Genomic DNA, 16,789 nt, shown 5'->3' with positions numbered 1-16,789 from the left:
AAGAATAATGTCTCAGCTTCATGAGAGTTTAGTTGTTGGTTGTAAAAGGAACATAAGAGTCTTCATGTACTCCCGGCATAGAGCCCTGAAGATGCAGTGGACGGTTTAGTTTTTGAAGGAGGTGTGCCCCAAAACATACGAAAATGTGTGCATGTTTGTGCAAATCATCTTGCAAAGACTGCTTTGTGAATGTGTGTCGATATGAATCGGGATCTTCAAGAATGTGATTCTCGAGCATGGATCAGATCCGGCTGTTCATGTCCCACCTTTACGACCTGAAGATGCAGTATCCGCACTTTATCTTTTGTGAATATTTGGAAATCTCCTTCCGAATGTGTTTGATAGCTGATTCGACGGCTGATGTGCCAAGTTACCATTGTCTCTGACATATTCCGGAGACCAGATACACGCACGCCTAAACATGTATGGCTGAATTCCAGCATTTACGCTGTCGATCATATTGGTTCTGATTAGTTGTTGCTGTAGTGGTCTGACCATGATGAGTGAATGATTTGTGAAGACATGCCAACTAATTTCTGCTCTTTGATGATGCCTGAATGATTATAAAATGGAAGTATGCCATGAGATGGGAATTACTCGCTGTATGACCTGATCATAGCGAAATGCCTTACACTGGTGGTAGATAATCTGATGAACAGGGGAAGCGGTGCGGAGCCTACTGCTAGGGGTCAGAGGCGCGCCGCAACAGTGGTGCTAGCGATGAGAACATGGAAGTACGTCTGGAGTAAGAAAATGCTGTGTTTTATGGATTGCGTAAATGCGCCCTTGGAGGCGCTCTGGGAACCTCATCGAATGTTGTACCGAACAAAGTAAATTCTTTCGCAAGGCTTGGTGAAGGCTATAGTAACCCGTTGATATGCATTTGTTTGCACTCGGGAGTAACGTCACTCTGCTTACGTTTAATATATTTGCATTCTGATATATGCATGCATGGATATGCGATTAATGATAACAGATTATACGTCTTTTCGAAGGTCTAAGTGTTCGACGTTGATATCAGATCTCTGTTGCATGATAGCAGTCCTCCAGAAACAGCTATTTGTTTATTTGTGCCGGAAGTGCGGATGACAACATGCAATATCAAAAACGGGACTTCATACCTTATTATGAAATCGATCGCCAGATGAATCCAGTTCAGCCTGCTTGGGTAAATTGTCCGTGACAGAGTTCATTCTATAACGTCCAGTAGCACTTGTACGTAATTATAAATCTTGATATGTTCTCAATGTTTACATGAGATCTCGCCTGGAAGAATTACACTTCATCATCGTTCTTCGACAGACTATGGAATCTGAGCAGAATTCCTGTTGTAAAACTGTATATTATCTTATATATGAAGTCTTCTAAACAGAATGAGCCCATCTCAAATTCCCAAAAATTTTTTTTTTTTTTTTGGAGATTGTAGTTTTTTGCTTTAAAATAACAACATATTAATTCTGAAACTTCAGAAGTGAAGCCCAAAGTGTCTTCTTTCAAAATATACTACAACTGTGTCCATACTCCATGGGAGCCAGTAGATACAGCCATTTAAATTGGGTATGTAATTTGCATGGTTTGTGCTCGGGAAGGGGGGGGGGGGGGGATTGGAACGCACCCGTTACGTGATTTGGGCGAAGGCGGCCACAAAATGGGGGAATCTTACTGAATGAAGTAATGAGAGCCCGTATGATAAGCGTTGACTGTACATGATGATATGCATGAATAATTATCTTAATTCCCCGATGGGGAACGCTCGGGCATGCAGACTGTGAATGACAAGTGAATGAACCTTGACCGAGTTGCCCTCATGAGATTACGCGATTGCCTGCCATACTATGAGAGTGAATGCGCTGTTGACATGAAATACTGGCTTTTGATATTGATGCGAATGCGTTATGATGAACAGGCAACGTTGCAACTTTGTGATGAACAGGTAGCATGGCAACGAAAGTCTAGACCCATGACTAGATCTGAATGCATTTGATGGATATGAAAATGACTTAGCTTATTTCTGATGGAAGCCGGATGCTGCCTGGGCCGATGATTTTGCAGGATTCGCGGGTTGCGCGCTCCTTCCGCGCCGGGTCGTGCAATGCGATTGAGAGAGATCTCCAGAGTGAATGAGATATGGGTGAAGATCCGGGTGCTGGTTGTTTACTCCCCATGGGTTTGATGTTGGCAGAAGTTGAGATGATTGCAGTGTTAGCACACCGAAACAGCAATGTGATAGATTGTGAGCGGACTTATAAAGCATTTGCTTACGTGCGATTGGCTAGAAGTTACACGCTAATGATGTGATGTGCACCTGCTGGTCTTCCCGCTAGAACTACGCTCCACTTCCATTTACTGAGACATGATACAGCTTTCACTATTCCTATCTCTTTCTCAATTGTTTTTGATAGTTTAACAGAATTCTTTTGTTGTTCTGATTGTTTAGCAAAAGTAACAATCACTTTGATTTCTCTTTCTACATCTCCTTACTGGTTTCATTTTTTTATATTTCTCAATTTGTTAATTGTTTGCTCACAATCAGATCCATCACCCATGCTGCTTTCATTTTTCCTTTTGGTGTATCTTACTTCCTGATAATCCATCTCTTGATTATTGCCGGCATCCGAAATATCTCCCCACGCCATTCTCCCGACCTCCACCTTTTCCGTCCTCGATTCAACTGCAAGGCTAGATGCGGACTTAGAGTGATTTTTAAGTGTATGTCCAAATGAGATGATGATGAGTTGCAGGTGTGCATGATTAAAACTCAGGCGAGTGAGAGCGGGTAACAGACGGTTAGGGAGAGGGTGGATACACGACACATTATACCAAATGTCAAATATGCAGCAAACTGTTCACGTTACACTTTTCCAATATATGAACATGAATAAGGATGGGGGATATTGGGGGATCTAAAATGAAACTTCTCATGCCATGACTTACTTTCTGCTCCATGACTTATATTGTAGCTCCAAAAATCACATAAAGACAGCATAAAAATAATCCATAAGACTCCAGCGATTAAATCCATGTCTTTTGAAGCAATCCAATCAGTTTTGGATGAGATCAGTAAAAAAAAACTTCCTAGTGCCATCTAGTGCCGTGCGCATGTGTCAAGCACTAGCAAGTGTAATCGAAGAATGGCCTGAGGGTGAGTAAATAATAAGATCATTTTAATTTTTTGGTGAACTATCCCTTTAAGCTCTCATTTAATTTGCACAAGATATCAAAACCATGTTTAAATGTATCCACGCTCAAATTAGTTTAGAGAGCTATGGGCGAGGGGAAGATTTCAGATGAATAACGACTTAAATTGGGTCTGTTCCTCACAAAGCTATAAGACTTTAAGCTTTTTTGAGTTTGAAAGCTCCTTTCACTTTCATTTTATGGACAGGAGCACAATGAGCATTCTTCAAAACATCTCCTTTTGTGCTCTACAGAAGAAAGTCATGCAGGTTTTAAACAACACAGGGTTAGGAAACAATGTTAGAACATTCATTTTTAGATTAACTTTTCCTTTAAACTTTAAACACACTGACCACATTTGACAGATTTTTAGTGGGAGGAAACTAGGCACGACTAATATTAACATTAAAAAGAAATCTAAATGTACTTCCTTAATACATGTTCCTGGTCTCATTGTGAATGATATATCTGTGCATGTTATTCCAAAGGGGAAAAAAGTTCATAAAAAAGCCCTGAGCTCCCCCTCCTTGCTCCATTTTGGTATGTAACACCCACTTGGTAACATCCAATCAATGAAGTAAAATGGGTTGCAAAAGCATTTCATGTTGATTTTAATGTGCTCTTTGCTCTATAAGAACTGTGACTGGACAGTGCTGGCCTTGAGTATGTGTTTGGAAATAGCAGTGGTGTAAAGACCCGTCATATGAGCAAACGCTGAGATTAGCTATACATGACACTTGTTTTGTCATCACCTCATTAAAGTCATATCTCAGCCACAGAGAAACACAATAACATAATGACGGCTGTAAATAGCACCACACTGTCAAATAAATAAATAAATAAATAAAACCTTTTGCCTGTACAATGACTTGGAAATATGAAGATATTTGTGTTAAATGAGTAGCTTAATATGTCATCATTTATTCACCCTCATGCTAATTCATTGCCATTTGCTGTGAATCACAAAAGAAAAAGAGTTTTGATGCAGATCTTTTCCATTTCAGTTGTTATTTCCTGAAAGTCTTGTCCTCTGCCAATCTTTCAAATCTCATTTACTATGCACAATGCAAAATGCCAACTCATTGTTTTCTGATTGTCTTGAGTCCTGCGAAGACTTCACATTGTGATTTAACAAGGTAATATATCTATGGATCATCATCTTTATGCTTTGGACATCCATCCAACATTCAGGGTCCCACACTTCTTCTTTTTTAAACAATCTACAGTAGTTTACACTGATTTGCTAATGAATCATTCAGACCGATTTGTAAACCTTTTTGACCAATTCACTAAAAAGAATGATTCACTCGAGGAATGACTAACTTAGTTTCCATCAAAGGTTTTATTTATTTATTTGCAAAATAAGGTTATACGCATCAAAATATTTACAGATATAGCTGCTGGAAACACTCATTATTGATCAAATGTTACAAGTGTAGACGTAATCTTTTTTCATTTAACTTTAGCACATAAATTCTTTTCACTTCAAATGTCATGAACAACTAGTTTGGAAACACTTTTTGTGTACCTATTACATAAGGTATGTTGAAGAAAAATGCTTTTAAATGAGTTGATTCATAAATTTATGATGAGCCATGTATTGTAAGTACATTTTGTTCATGCTACTCCTGCCATAAATCAATGATTACCAGCCACTTGAGTTGTAAGCAATATCATTTTTCTTGAATTTTATATGAAATGTATATAAATTCAGCTTAGAGATTTAGTTGTGGACTCATTAATATAGCTGCTGTTCATTTGGATAAATAATATGCTCAAAATATTTTTGTCTGTGTTTGAGACTGAATGTCGTTACGTGTAAATCTTTGTCAAGAGAACTGAAAGAGAAAAATGTCTCGGTTATGTATGTAACTTCGGTTCCCTGAGACGAAGGGAACGAGACACTGCATAGCAACGCATATGGGGAATACCTTCTTATAAGACCTAGTTGAAATCTCTCTACAATATTGACAATATTCTAATGTTGGCTATGGTGTTTGAGCCCCACTTGTTTTGGTGTGAAACTGACCGCTATTAACACAGGTGCACAAACACCATTTCCTCAGAATTTCTGACTAAGAACATGGAGCACATCACTCGTACCTCAAGAACTCGGAGTCTTGTAGTGCGGCTAGCGTTCGCAATACCTCGTTCCCTTCGCCTCAGGGAGCCAAGGTTACATACGTAATGGAAACGTTCCCTTACAACTCAGTACACTCGACATTGCGTAGCAACGCATATGGGGAACAGAATCCCATCATGCTGCACTACACTTTAACTTCCCAGAGAGGAACATGATGCAGCAGTCTCGTGGGACAGCAACCAACTTGAATATGCCACAGAGTGTGATCCTTGTGTTGGTCAGGAGGGGAGCACTCATAAAGAATATATGAACTATAGTCATATAGTATGAATTACCTCCTTATGAACCCAGTTGGGAAGGAAGTTTATTTATAAAGAAAGTGCCTGTGACTTTATGGTAAATTATAACACCTACATGCAGGCTGTTGTGTAAATCATGGTGAGCCCATACTTAAAGGGAGGGGCATAAGTATATTATATATTAAGTATATATTTAGCCAATGAATAGCAATTGCTCTAAACAGAGAGGACTTGTGAATAAAAAGACATTTAGTCTAGTGTGTAAAACATTGAGAATGTGTTTGAGAGGACCATCCTACTGCAAAACATATGTATTGAAAGGACACACCATTCGTCCATGCCCATGAGGAGGCCATGCCTCTAGTTGAGTGTGCTTTAACACCAATTGGGCAAGTCTGACCCCTGCGACTCATAAGCCAGGGCAATTGCATCAACAATCCAGTGAGAGCGCCTTTGCTTGGAGATGGACATTCCTTTTGTGCATCCTCCATAGCATATGAAAAGCTGATCAGACGGTCTGAACTGGCAAGTATGCTCAACGTATGTATGTAGCGACCGGAGAGGGCATAACTAATGCAATGATTGTTCCTCATCCAAATTAAATGGAGGAGGGAAGAAGAAGGGGGCACTTTGAAGGATGTGGTTAGGATCATAGGCACATAGCCTTACATGGGTTTGACAGTGGCTCTTGAAAGACCGGGGCCAAACTCCAGATATGAACTGTCGACTGATAGTGCATGCAGGTCACCTACCCATTTTACTGAGGCCACAGCCTGCAGTAGTGCTGTCTTAATGGAGAGCATGCACAAATCAACATAGTACAAAGACTTGTAGGGGGGCCCTGCGATTGAGTTTAGTACTAAAGTTTAGATTAGATTAGATTAGATTCAACTTTATTGTCATTACACAAGTACGGGTACAAGGCAACGAAATGCAGTTTGGGTCTAACCAGAAGTGCAATAAATACTATTAGTACAAATTAAGTTGGACAAAAACTATCCGAGTAAAAGTGCAGTGGAAAGTAATTGCATATTACAGTTAAAGTACGGTTTTGCAAATGTATATGTAAACAATTGGTACTGTAAATAAACAGTCGGCAGTGCAAATGATATTCCAGTCAGATAAGTAGTGCAAGATGCATATGTAAACAGTTGTTACTATAATATAGTCAGCAGTGCAAATGAACATTATAGCAGTGCAAATAACAAAGTGTATGAGGTATGAGGAGGGAGAGGAGAGTTTATCAGTATATGAGGGAGTGGGATCAGTGAGGGTTAGAGTTCAGTAAAGAGACAGCTCTGGGGAAAAAGCTGTTCTTTAGTCTGCTGGTCCTGGTCTGGAGGCACCTGAAACGCCTGCCAGAGGGCAGGAGAGCAAACAGTCTGTGGGCTGGGTGAGAGGAGTCCTTAAGGATGCTGCGAGCTCGGTGCAGACAGCGTTTCCTCTGGATGTGCTCGATGGCAGGTAGTTGAGTCCCAGTGATGCGCTGGGTGGTTTCACCACCGCTGCAGTGCCTATGCGTTCTGCAACAGAACAGCTCCCATACCACACTGTAGCACAGTTGGTCAGGATGCTTTCTATTGCACAGCGATAGAAGTTCACCAGGATAGTCGAGGAAAGCTGATTCTTCCTCAGTGTCCTCAGGAAGAAGAGGCGCTGGTGAGCCTTCTTGACCAGGCAGGAGGTGTTGGTTGTCCAGGACATGTCCACCGAGATGTGGGTTCCCAAGAACTTGAAACTAGAGACACGCTCAACAGCCATTCCATTGATGTGGATGGTGTCGTGTATGCCTCTTGGCTCTTTTCTGAAGTCCACGATGAGCTCCTCCCAAGTCGGGACTGTAGCCGACCGAGGTGGGTTTAATCATCTTGCTCCCTTAAGGGACTTTATGATTAAATCATGCTTGCCTATAGAGGCGCCAGCTTCGTGTGCGTGATACACAGAATAGTTGCTACCTATACTTTGAGCGTTGAAGGGGTGAGTCTTGCATCTAATAGCTCTTGAAGAAATATTAGAATTTCATAAATGTGGCAGTTTACTGGTCTTTCCCATGTCAGAGAAACCAATCAGTGAACACCTTCCATTTTAGCGTGTTGAGGCGTCTCGTGGACAGTTCTCTGGCTTATAAAATGGTGTTCATGACTGTTGTCATTGATAGACATGTCAGTCCTGGCATGTCTAATTCACCCCGTTCAGGGGCCACACATGCAGGTTCCACAGCTGGGGCTGTGGATGCCAGATTGTGCCTTGCCCTTGAGAGAGGATATCACTCCTCAGCGGTATTTCCCATGGCGAGCTGTACCAGCATCTCCATCATTTCCGGAAACCATGGCTGTTTGGGCCATTTCGGCACAACTAATAGAACTTTTTCCTTGATCTCTCAGACTTTGCATATGACAGAGTAAATCAGCCATACCAGGGGAAATACATATTTGCGTTTCGCCGAAAATAGCATGCCATAGCATCCTCTCCAGTGGACAGTGGACATTCTCCACTGAGGCAAATATATTGATTTCTGCTTTGCCGAATATTTCCAAAATCCTCAATAGAGTTTGAGGATGAAGTCTCCATTTTCCTGGTATCAACCCTTGGCGTGACAGTAGGTCCGTGCCGTAATTCAGGCGGCCTGCGATATAGGCCAGGTTTCCAATGGGCTTGCTGATGGCCTATACAGTGACTTTCGTGGTAGTCTGAGCGGAGCTCTTTGAATATCTCTGGATTTAAGCTATGCTTGTCCATTTGCCTGAGAAGCTTGGCTTGAAATACCTGGAGCACCACCATTGCGTGGAGTGCTGATCCAGCTTGTCCTGCTGTTGAGTAAGCTTTTCCCGCCATGATTTCCACGCACAGTTACTCGCTGGGCAGAGGTGTGCCGCTACCGCCGTCTCCACAGGGCGTAATTGGGCATAACCATTTTCTTCCCCGTGATCCAATTTAAAGAGGATGTCGTCACTGTGCGAGCGATCTGAGCAGGGACTTCATTATGAACTTCGAGGAAGAATGGGGTGGATTTGCGGGGCACTGCCATTTGACGGTGTTCAGACTGCAGGAACCATTCATCGAGGCGAGTTCCTCTGTGAGAGACCACTCAAGGTGAAGCTCTTCAACCGCTCTTTTAAGGACACGGAGCATCTCCCTGTCAGTGGTGCATGCCCGTTCCTCTCCCTTAATGGGTGGGGGGGGCAGCATCATCCACTGACCACTCGCCTAATGCAGCGAGAGACATGACTTCATGACATCTTTATCATCCCAGTGTCAGAACGGCTACACAAGACGAGGCCGCCTGCTCTTTCAGAAGGTCGGAGCTCATCACGCACATAGTGTATCGGAAAACACGTGCTTCAGAGAGATTGATTGGCTCGTGGGGCGAATGCCACCACGAGGACCACCTCAATGTCATCCTGCTGTGCCTCCTCGTGTGAATCTTTCGGTATCACAGATGAGGTAGGTGGGACATTGTGTGAGGCTGAATCGTCCCTCAATATCATCCTGCTATGCCTCCTCGTGTGAATCTTTGGGTATCACAGATGAGGCGGGTGAGAGGGTGCGTGAGGCTGAATCATCCCTCAGAACAAGGGTGATTTGTGAGTGAAGCATCTTGAGACTCATGCCCTCACAGAACAGTCCATCTCCATGAGAGCTGTCTCTGCGTGGTTTGGCCCAGACTGTAAAATATATAATATATATTTATATTTATTTCACACAATATACAATTGCTTCATAAGGATACTCAAACCATGCCGAAGTGCTGTGGGGTATCAGGATGCTGAGGCCCGCTCACCAGCAAAGCATCAATCGCCAAGGGCGATATGCAGGGGCGACTGCAGGGGAGGGGAAATTCTTCCCGCCGAAGATTCCGCCCACTGACATATGTATATCAACGACGAAGGTAGAGGGCTTCTAGACAAGAGATGATCGCTGTCTTGAAGGAAGAAATTCTGAGGAAATGGTGTTTGTGCACCTGTTTTTATAGCGGACAGTTTTGTTCCAAAACAGGTGGGGCTCAAACACCAAAGCTAATATTAGAATATTGCCGTTATTGTAGAGAGGTTTCAACTAGGTTGTATAATAAGGTATTCCCCATATGCGTTGCTGCACAATGTCGAGTGTACTGAGTCATAAGGGAACTGGAAGATGTAAGCTGTAAGTCAACATACGAGTTTAGTACGACATGAGGTTAAAGCAAATAATAACTAATCAAGAGTAGGATTCATACAAAGAGTAAGTGATGATAGTTAATTAATCTAGGGGTGAACTATTTCTTTAAGGAACTTTACATAAATTAAGTACACATCATACATCCAAATGCCATTGCAGTCAAATTTTCTTAACAAGACTTATTTACATTGAACAATTGTACGTTCTCGTTTTATTTTAGACAAACAAGTTGACATCGCCTTTCTGGTCCCTATTGTGCTCTCAACATTGATACATGATTGGAAGTAAAATGTTCAGACCAAGCTTCACAGGAACCAGGAAAGCCTTAATGAAGTAAACAAGGACATTTCTAAAATCATAAGATTAAATACAAATTTGCACAAAACTGCCCTTAGATCTAGCAATATCCTGAAAAATGCATTACATGTTTGGAAAAACAATACGGAACAAAACAATTTGGCTGAAGATTAAAAAAGAACATCTAAGTGAGTATGCCAGGGCCTTTTTGGAAGCCTTCAGAAGGAAATTCAGTAACACTACAATAAGGTTCTAGGCCTATTTGTTAACTTTAGCAAATGCTTTTCTTACACTTGCTGTATAAATGACAAGATAATTATAATTTTTGGGGGTAAATTTTAACCATTGTGTGTTAACATTAATGCATTATGAACTAATAATGAACAAATTTCATAAATTGACAATAACTCAAAATATTGTTCATTGCTACTTTAATGTAGTTCACTAATGTTAACGAATACAAAGTTATTGAAAAGTGTTACTGAAAATACGAAATACTTTAGAAGAAGCACTTGTAAGGCATGAGTGCTGTGTCAGATGCATAATTATTTTACTGCTCCTAAAGATGTGTACTTAAAGGTTTTATACGTAATCATCATGCACTGATGCACAGTCATTTCTGTTTTAAAGGTTGGTACCAGTAGCTGATTACCTACACCATGCAAAAGATGTCATTTGTTTCTATAAGCCGCAACTTTTTTCCCACGCTTTGAACCTCGCGGCTTAAACAATGATGCGGCTAATATATGGATTTTTCCCGCTTTCAAATTTTATTTAAAAAAAAAAAAAAACATTCTGTGACGTGCTCAGTTTTTAGGCGGCATGAAGCTATCAATAGACCAATGAAATTGCTGAGGAAGAATGGGGTCAAACAACTTTTGTTTACTGTTTAGATTAAATCGAGCACGCTTAAACTTCCCATCATTCTGATTACGGTAGTCATTTTGTCACACTCATCATGGCAAAGACATTGAGAAATGCATATGATGCAGCTTTCAAGTTGAAGGTGATTGATCTGGCTGTTGGAAAAGGAAATGGAGCTGCTGCACGGGAGCTTGGTCTTAATGAGTCGATGATAAGACGTTGGAAACAGCAGCGTGAGAAATTGACTCAGTGCAAAAAGACAACTAAAGCTTTCTTGGTAGGCTACTGTTTACTGCTAATTTTTTTTTTTTTTACAAGCTGTGTTTCGTTAAAGCCTGTGTAAAGTTCATTTGTTTCAATGTACCGGTAGGCACCTGCGGCTTATAGACATGTGCGGCTTATTTATGTTCAAAATAATAATTAAAAAAAATTCAGTGGGTGCGGCTTATATTCAGGCGCGCTTAATAGTCCGGAAATTACGGTACACTAAATGGCAAATTTGAGTGGATTTCTACTGACTGGAAACTTGTTTATCAAAACAGATAATACATTTCTACCTTTTAAATTGCTATTGTAGTCTGCCTGCCTCACTCTCACTATGTGGTTGCGGTAAAGTGATTTTGATGACCAAGAATTCTGTTTTACATTTCAACCCAATTTGGATATATTTTTACCCAGCATGCTGCAATGACTTTACAGCAAATTACTGACTACAACAGTCCAACAGTTGGGATAGTCATTAAGGTGGAGCAGAGGTTTATGATGTTTGAGATGTAAAGACAAATTTAGTTTTCACGTATTCTTGCATATGTGGTCATGGGGGTGTGGTCGAGCGTTCATCCAGTGCTCCAAGATCAGGAACGTCAAAGCCGACTTTATAACAGGGATTTTCGGCTACGGGAATTGGCACTGGAATATAAAGTGCTCATATTACTACCCACATCGAGCTCTAAGGGCCCTTTGAGGTTACACGATGAGTGGGAGATCTCAATGTCGGGAGTAATACACCCCTGCCACCACACACACACACACACATTATATACAGTACATATATATATTAATTCACAGTGTTCACAGTCTTCAAATGTACCCTTAGTCATGTTTTAACATGTGTGGCATATTATTAAAAAAAAATTGTTATGTACAAATATAAGTATATAACAATAATTGCACATTGTGATTAATTATGAAGTTTGCAAAATGCCTTTGTCTTTGCTTCTGTCATTTTTTGTTTTTAAATTTGTACGTGATATTGCTGCTACATTGTAAAATTCACAGGATCAATTTTCGAAACTTTATTTAGTGTTTATCAGTAAGACCAAATGTAACTGTAGTTCATGGTGAAATATTAGGTACTGATCCTGTCTTGTACATATTTTGATACCAAACCTGTTTCTTTGTACTCTCATTTGTGTTTGTCTATATAAGTTGGTGTTTTTTTGGTTTTGTATTTTTCTTGCATACATTTAGAAATGTATTGCTGTTGAAATCTGTAACATTTTTATATTAATAAATATATTGAATTTCTTTTGAAACGCTTGTTGACAACACATTTTACAATAAATAATCTATATTTGGAAACTTTCTAAATAAATTAAATGCATTTTAAAATCAAGTGTAACTAACTTCTTTAAAAATCTGTGTAGGCTATCAGAAAAATAAATATTACTTGATAATGGCAGTTCCCTACAAGATAAATATTGCCTTTATAATTTAAAAAAATGGCCTGTTAATTGGTAAATTTTAGTTGGCATTAAATCTAATATGTCAAAAAACTTTAAAAATTAATGGAAATGTGGCTACTGTTAAGTAAGCCAGTAGACAGTCTAACTGATGAGATTTTTTTAGAGCTCAGCATACATAGTCAAGTCATTATTATTTGTATAGCACCTTTCACAACACACATCGTTTCAAAGCAGCTTTACAGAAGATCAGCATTAACAGACGATAAAACTGTAATGTCTATAATGTTGATGAATCATCATTGTGTAATTAGATAAAATACGATTCTTAATCGTGTTTAAAAATAATTAAATAATAGTTGTATTATTAACGTCTAGGTTACGTATGTAACCTCCGTTCCCCGATGTTGTGTCAGAGAAGCGACACTAGGGGTCTCTCTTGAGTGCCGATATTCACCTCTGATCTATGAAAAAAGGCCAATGAGAAGTTGGCAGCCGGTATTTGCATATCCCGCCACAACGTCTCGTTCCCTCCATCGGGGAACGGAGGTTACATACGTAACCTAGACGTTCCCCTTCTGTCGCTCTCTCCACGTTGTGTCAGCGAAGCGACACTAGGGGTCCACTTATAAATGTGCCATGCGCTGAGCCGTGTACGTGAACTGCTGATACAGGAGAGAGCAGGTATTCTTACTTGCAAAGATGACCAACTGTATCAGACTGCACGTACCCTTCCCCAATGCCCCATTCAAGCCATCAGAGTCATAATTGTTACCCTGGAGGGGGGGAACAAGGTGATGGCCGCCAACCTGGGAACGGGCCAGCCTGGCTGGGCCTCTTTTCTCTCTATGTTTCTCGCATAGAGCAACTACGGCCGGGGCCCTTACACGCATTGAGGGAAGGGGGTCTTAGCCCTTCTTTCAGGGGAGAAGACCCTGCGGAGGCCACACCTACCCCGCAGGGGAGGCAAAGGGTGGCAGATACCTCACATGGCCTGTTAGGACCTATGTGGAAAAGTTGGTGTGGTGGTAGATCCAACCTCGTAGAGGGGGGATAGCGTGCAGCACGACGACCGAGGCAGCTGTAACTGCCTAAGGGAGACACGGGAGTCCGCTCGTGAGGGGACAGTACCGCAGAATTACACACAGGGGGAGTCTGAACAGGAGACCTTACCTGTGGAGCACCTATTCCAGTACAGGGTAGATTGGGTACCCGTAGTGGCTTGGGTCGGCGAGTTCCTCCGCTGAACGGCGGACCCAAAAGGGCTAGGGAGGAGTCAACCAGCGACCCGAAGATGGGATCTCCTGGGAACGGAGGCGCACTATTTTACCTCGGTTGAGGGAAAGGGCGCCAGGCGCAAGCGATTCACCCGGTCACATCGTCAGGGTGTTACCGAGTTCTACGGACTCGGACCTGAGAAAACACGGGACGATACTGACTCAACTCGGAGATTGTACAATCTCAAAAAAGTGTTAGGTGTTGCCCAGCCTGCTGCTCTGCATATGTCTGTGTGGAGCGGAGGGGGGCGGGGCGGGGTCGGAATATCGCACGCCCGGTCCCCAATCGGCCTGATGAGGCGCGCGAGGGATAAAGGCGGCCAGTGACGATTGTTTGAGAGAGAGAGAATTACGGGCATGTCCGTCATGTGTGTTTGTTTATGTGTTTTTGTTTTGAGTTTAATTAAATATGATTTATGTTGACAAGGCGGTTCTCGCCTTCTCCTTGCCCATCCTTTAACTGTGTTACATTGGTGCCGAAACCCGGGAGGGAGGAGGGATGCCCATCGCAGAGTCCTCGAACACTCCTCCACACTCAGGCGGATAACAGCCGCTCCAACCCCGGGCGAACCGGAGTGAAACCTTCGACCCCCAGCGGGCAGAACGCGCCTCCGCTTTCCTGGTAGCAAATGGGGACACTCTTCCGCCCCTGGCAGTGGCCCTACCGCTCCGGGCGGTCGGAGAGTTTCTTCCCTCCTCCCCTCGCGGACGGCGGTCTCCCTCGACCCCTCCGCGTCTCTGTGGACGGCAGGGCACTCCTTCGCCCCCGGCAGCGGCTCCCTCACTCCAGGTAGTCGGGGTATCCCGTCCCCACTTGCCCCACGGACGACGGCCGTTCCCCGCATCCGGGCCACTCCGTCACCTGGCAGATGGCAGCGGCGCTCCCCAGTGTGGACGGCAGTATCGAGGACTCTGTGACGGGCATCCCTCCTCCCTCCCGGGTTTCGGCACCAATGTAACACAGTTAAAGGATGGGCAAGGAGGAGGCGAGAACCGGCTTGTCAACATAAATCATATTTAATTAAACTCAAAACAAAAACACATAAACAAACACACATGACGGACATACCCGTAATTCTCTCTCTCTCGAACAATCGTCACCGGCCGCCTTTCTCCCTCGCGTGCCTCATCAGGCCGATTGGGTACCGGGCACGCGAGGACGCAACACCCCTGATGGAGTGAGCTCGGACCCGCAAGGGGGGGGCACGGCCTGGGTGTCATAAGCCAATGAAATGGCGTCGACAACCCAGTTGGAAAGCCTCTGTTTGGAGACAGCGTTCCCTTTCCGCTGTCCCCCGAAACAGACAAAGAGCTGCTCAGAGCGTCTAGTGCTCTGTGTGCGGTCCAGATAGATACGCAAGGCACGTACTGGACACAGCAACGAAAGGGCTGGGTCTGCCTCCTCCCGGGGCAGCGCTTGCAGGTTCACTACCTGATCTCTGGAGGGTGTGGTAGGAACCTTGGGCACATAGCCCGGTCGTGGTCTTAGGATCACGTATGTGTCTGCCGGACCGAACTCCAGGCAAGTGTCGCTAACAGAGAACACTTGCAGGTCCCCGACCCTCTTGATGGAGGCGAGCGCGATCAGCAGGGCGGTCTTGAGAGAGTCCAGTACCAGACTGGGCGGACACCCTAGGGTGTCGCGCCCAGGCGAGTTATCCGCATCCGACGCCGCTGCTACGCCCTCCGATGCAGCGGTGATGTCATCATCCAATGCCGGGGAGCTCGAGGGACCGGACAGTAGGCCGTTAAGCGGACTGCACTAATCCCGAGCACGGGGGAAGCAGGCAAGCGTGCCAGGGAGGCGGGAGGTTTCGAGGGGGTTCACCCGGCGAAACGGAGCCTGTCATTGTTCCCAGATCGTTTTCATCGCCCGCGGTGCCTGCCTCAATCCCGTAGGAAGGAGGAGAGGCACGGGGGGCGGCTGAAGTGGCTTTCTCTCACTACAAGAAAAAGCCTACGACCGCAATGCTGTCATGGCTATGTTCTCGTACTGAAAACATAGACCATTCATAAAAACGCTGCCTGCGTGTGATCGCAACCCAGGAATGCAAGGCAGTTTTTATGACCATCAGAGGTGGGGAGAAATCAACCACATCCAGAAACTACACAAGGGCGGAAATATCGTCTTTAAAAAGACACGTCCTGAGAACGACGTTCAACGCCGCTGTGTTTTGCTCTTTAGAGTGAAATTACTCTTTTAGAATAACTCTTTCGAGTTGTCTGCGCTGTCGAAGCGCCCAGGAGCAAGAATGCACAGCCGTGCACGAAGGAGAAAGCCGCTGTTGTGCGCCGTAAAGTCCAGCAGCATGCAGAGCGTCAGAGGATTTAAACAGGAACTTGGTGTGTAACTCGCAGCAGACGGCATGCACGACCATCAGCTCCGAAGAAATTTTCTGAATGAACTCCCGTATTTGCCCCGCTTAAATACCCGTATGTCCGGGGGCGGGATATGCAAATATCGGCCTTCTCATTGGCCTTTTTTCATAGATCAGAGCGCTCAAGAGAGACCCCTAGTGTCACTTCTCTGACACAACATGGAGAGAGCGACAAAAGGGGATCCCCAGTGAGCAAGCTGTAGGCGACTGTGGCAAGGAACACAAAACTCCATAAGATGTAGATTAATGGAGAAAAATAACCTTGGGAGAAACCACTGTGGGGGCCAGTTCCCCTCTGACTAACATTATGAATATACACTCACCTAAAGGATTATTAGGAACACCATACTAATACTGTGTTTGACCCCCTTTCGCTTTCAGAACTGCCTTAATTCTACGTGGCATTGATTCAACAAGGTGCTGAAAGCATTCTTTAGAAATGTTGGCCCATATTGATAGGATAGCATCTTGCAGTTGATGGAGATTTGTGGGATGCACATCCAGGGCACGAAGCTCCCGTTCCACCACATCCCAAAGATGCTCTATTGGGTTGAGATCTGGTGACTGTGGGGGC

The sequence above is a fragment of the Xyrauchen texanus genome, chromosome 47, assembly GCF_025860055.1.
Source record: "Xyrauchen texanus isolate HMW12.3.18 chromosome 47, RBS_HiC_50CHRs, whole genome shotgun sequence".
In the NCBI taxonomy this organism is placed as follows: Eukaryota; Metazoa; Chordata; class Actinopteri; order Cypriniformes; family Catostomidae; genus Xyrauchen; species Xyrauchen texanus.
Note: the sequence above shows the minus strand (reverse complement) of the source record.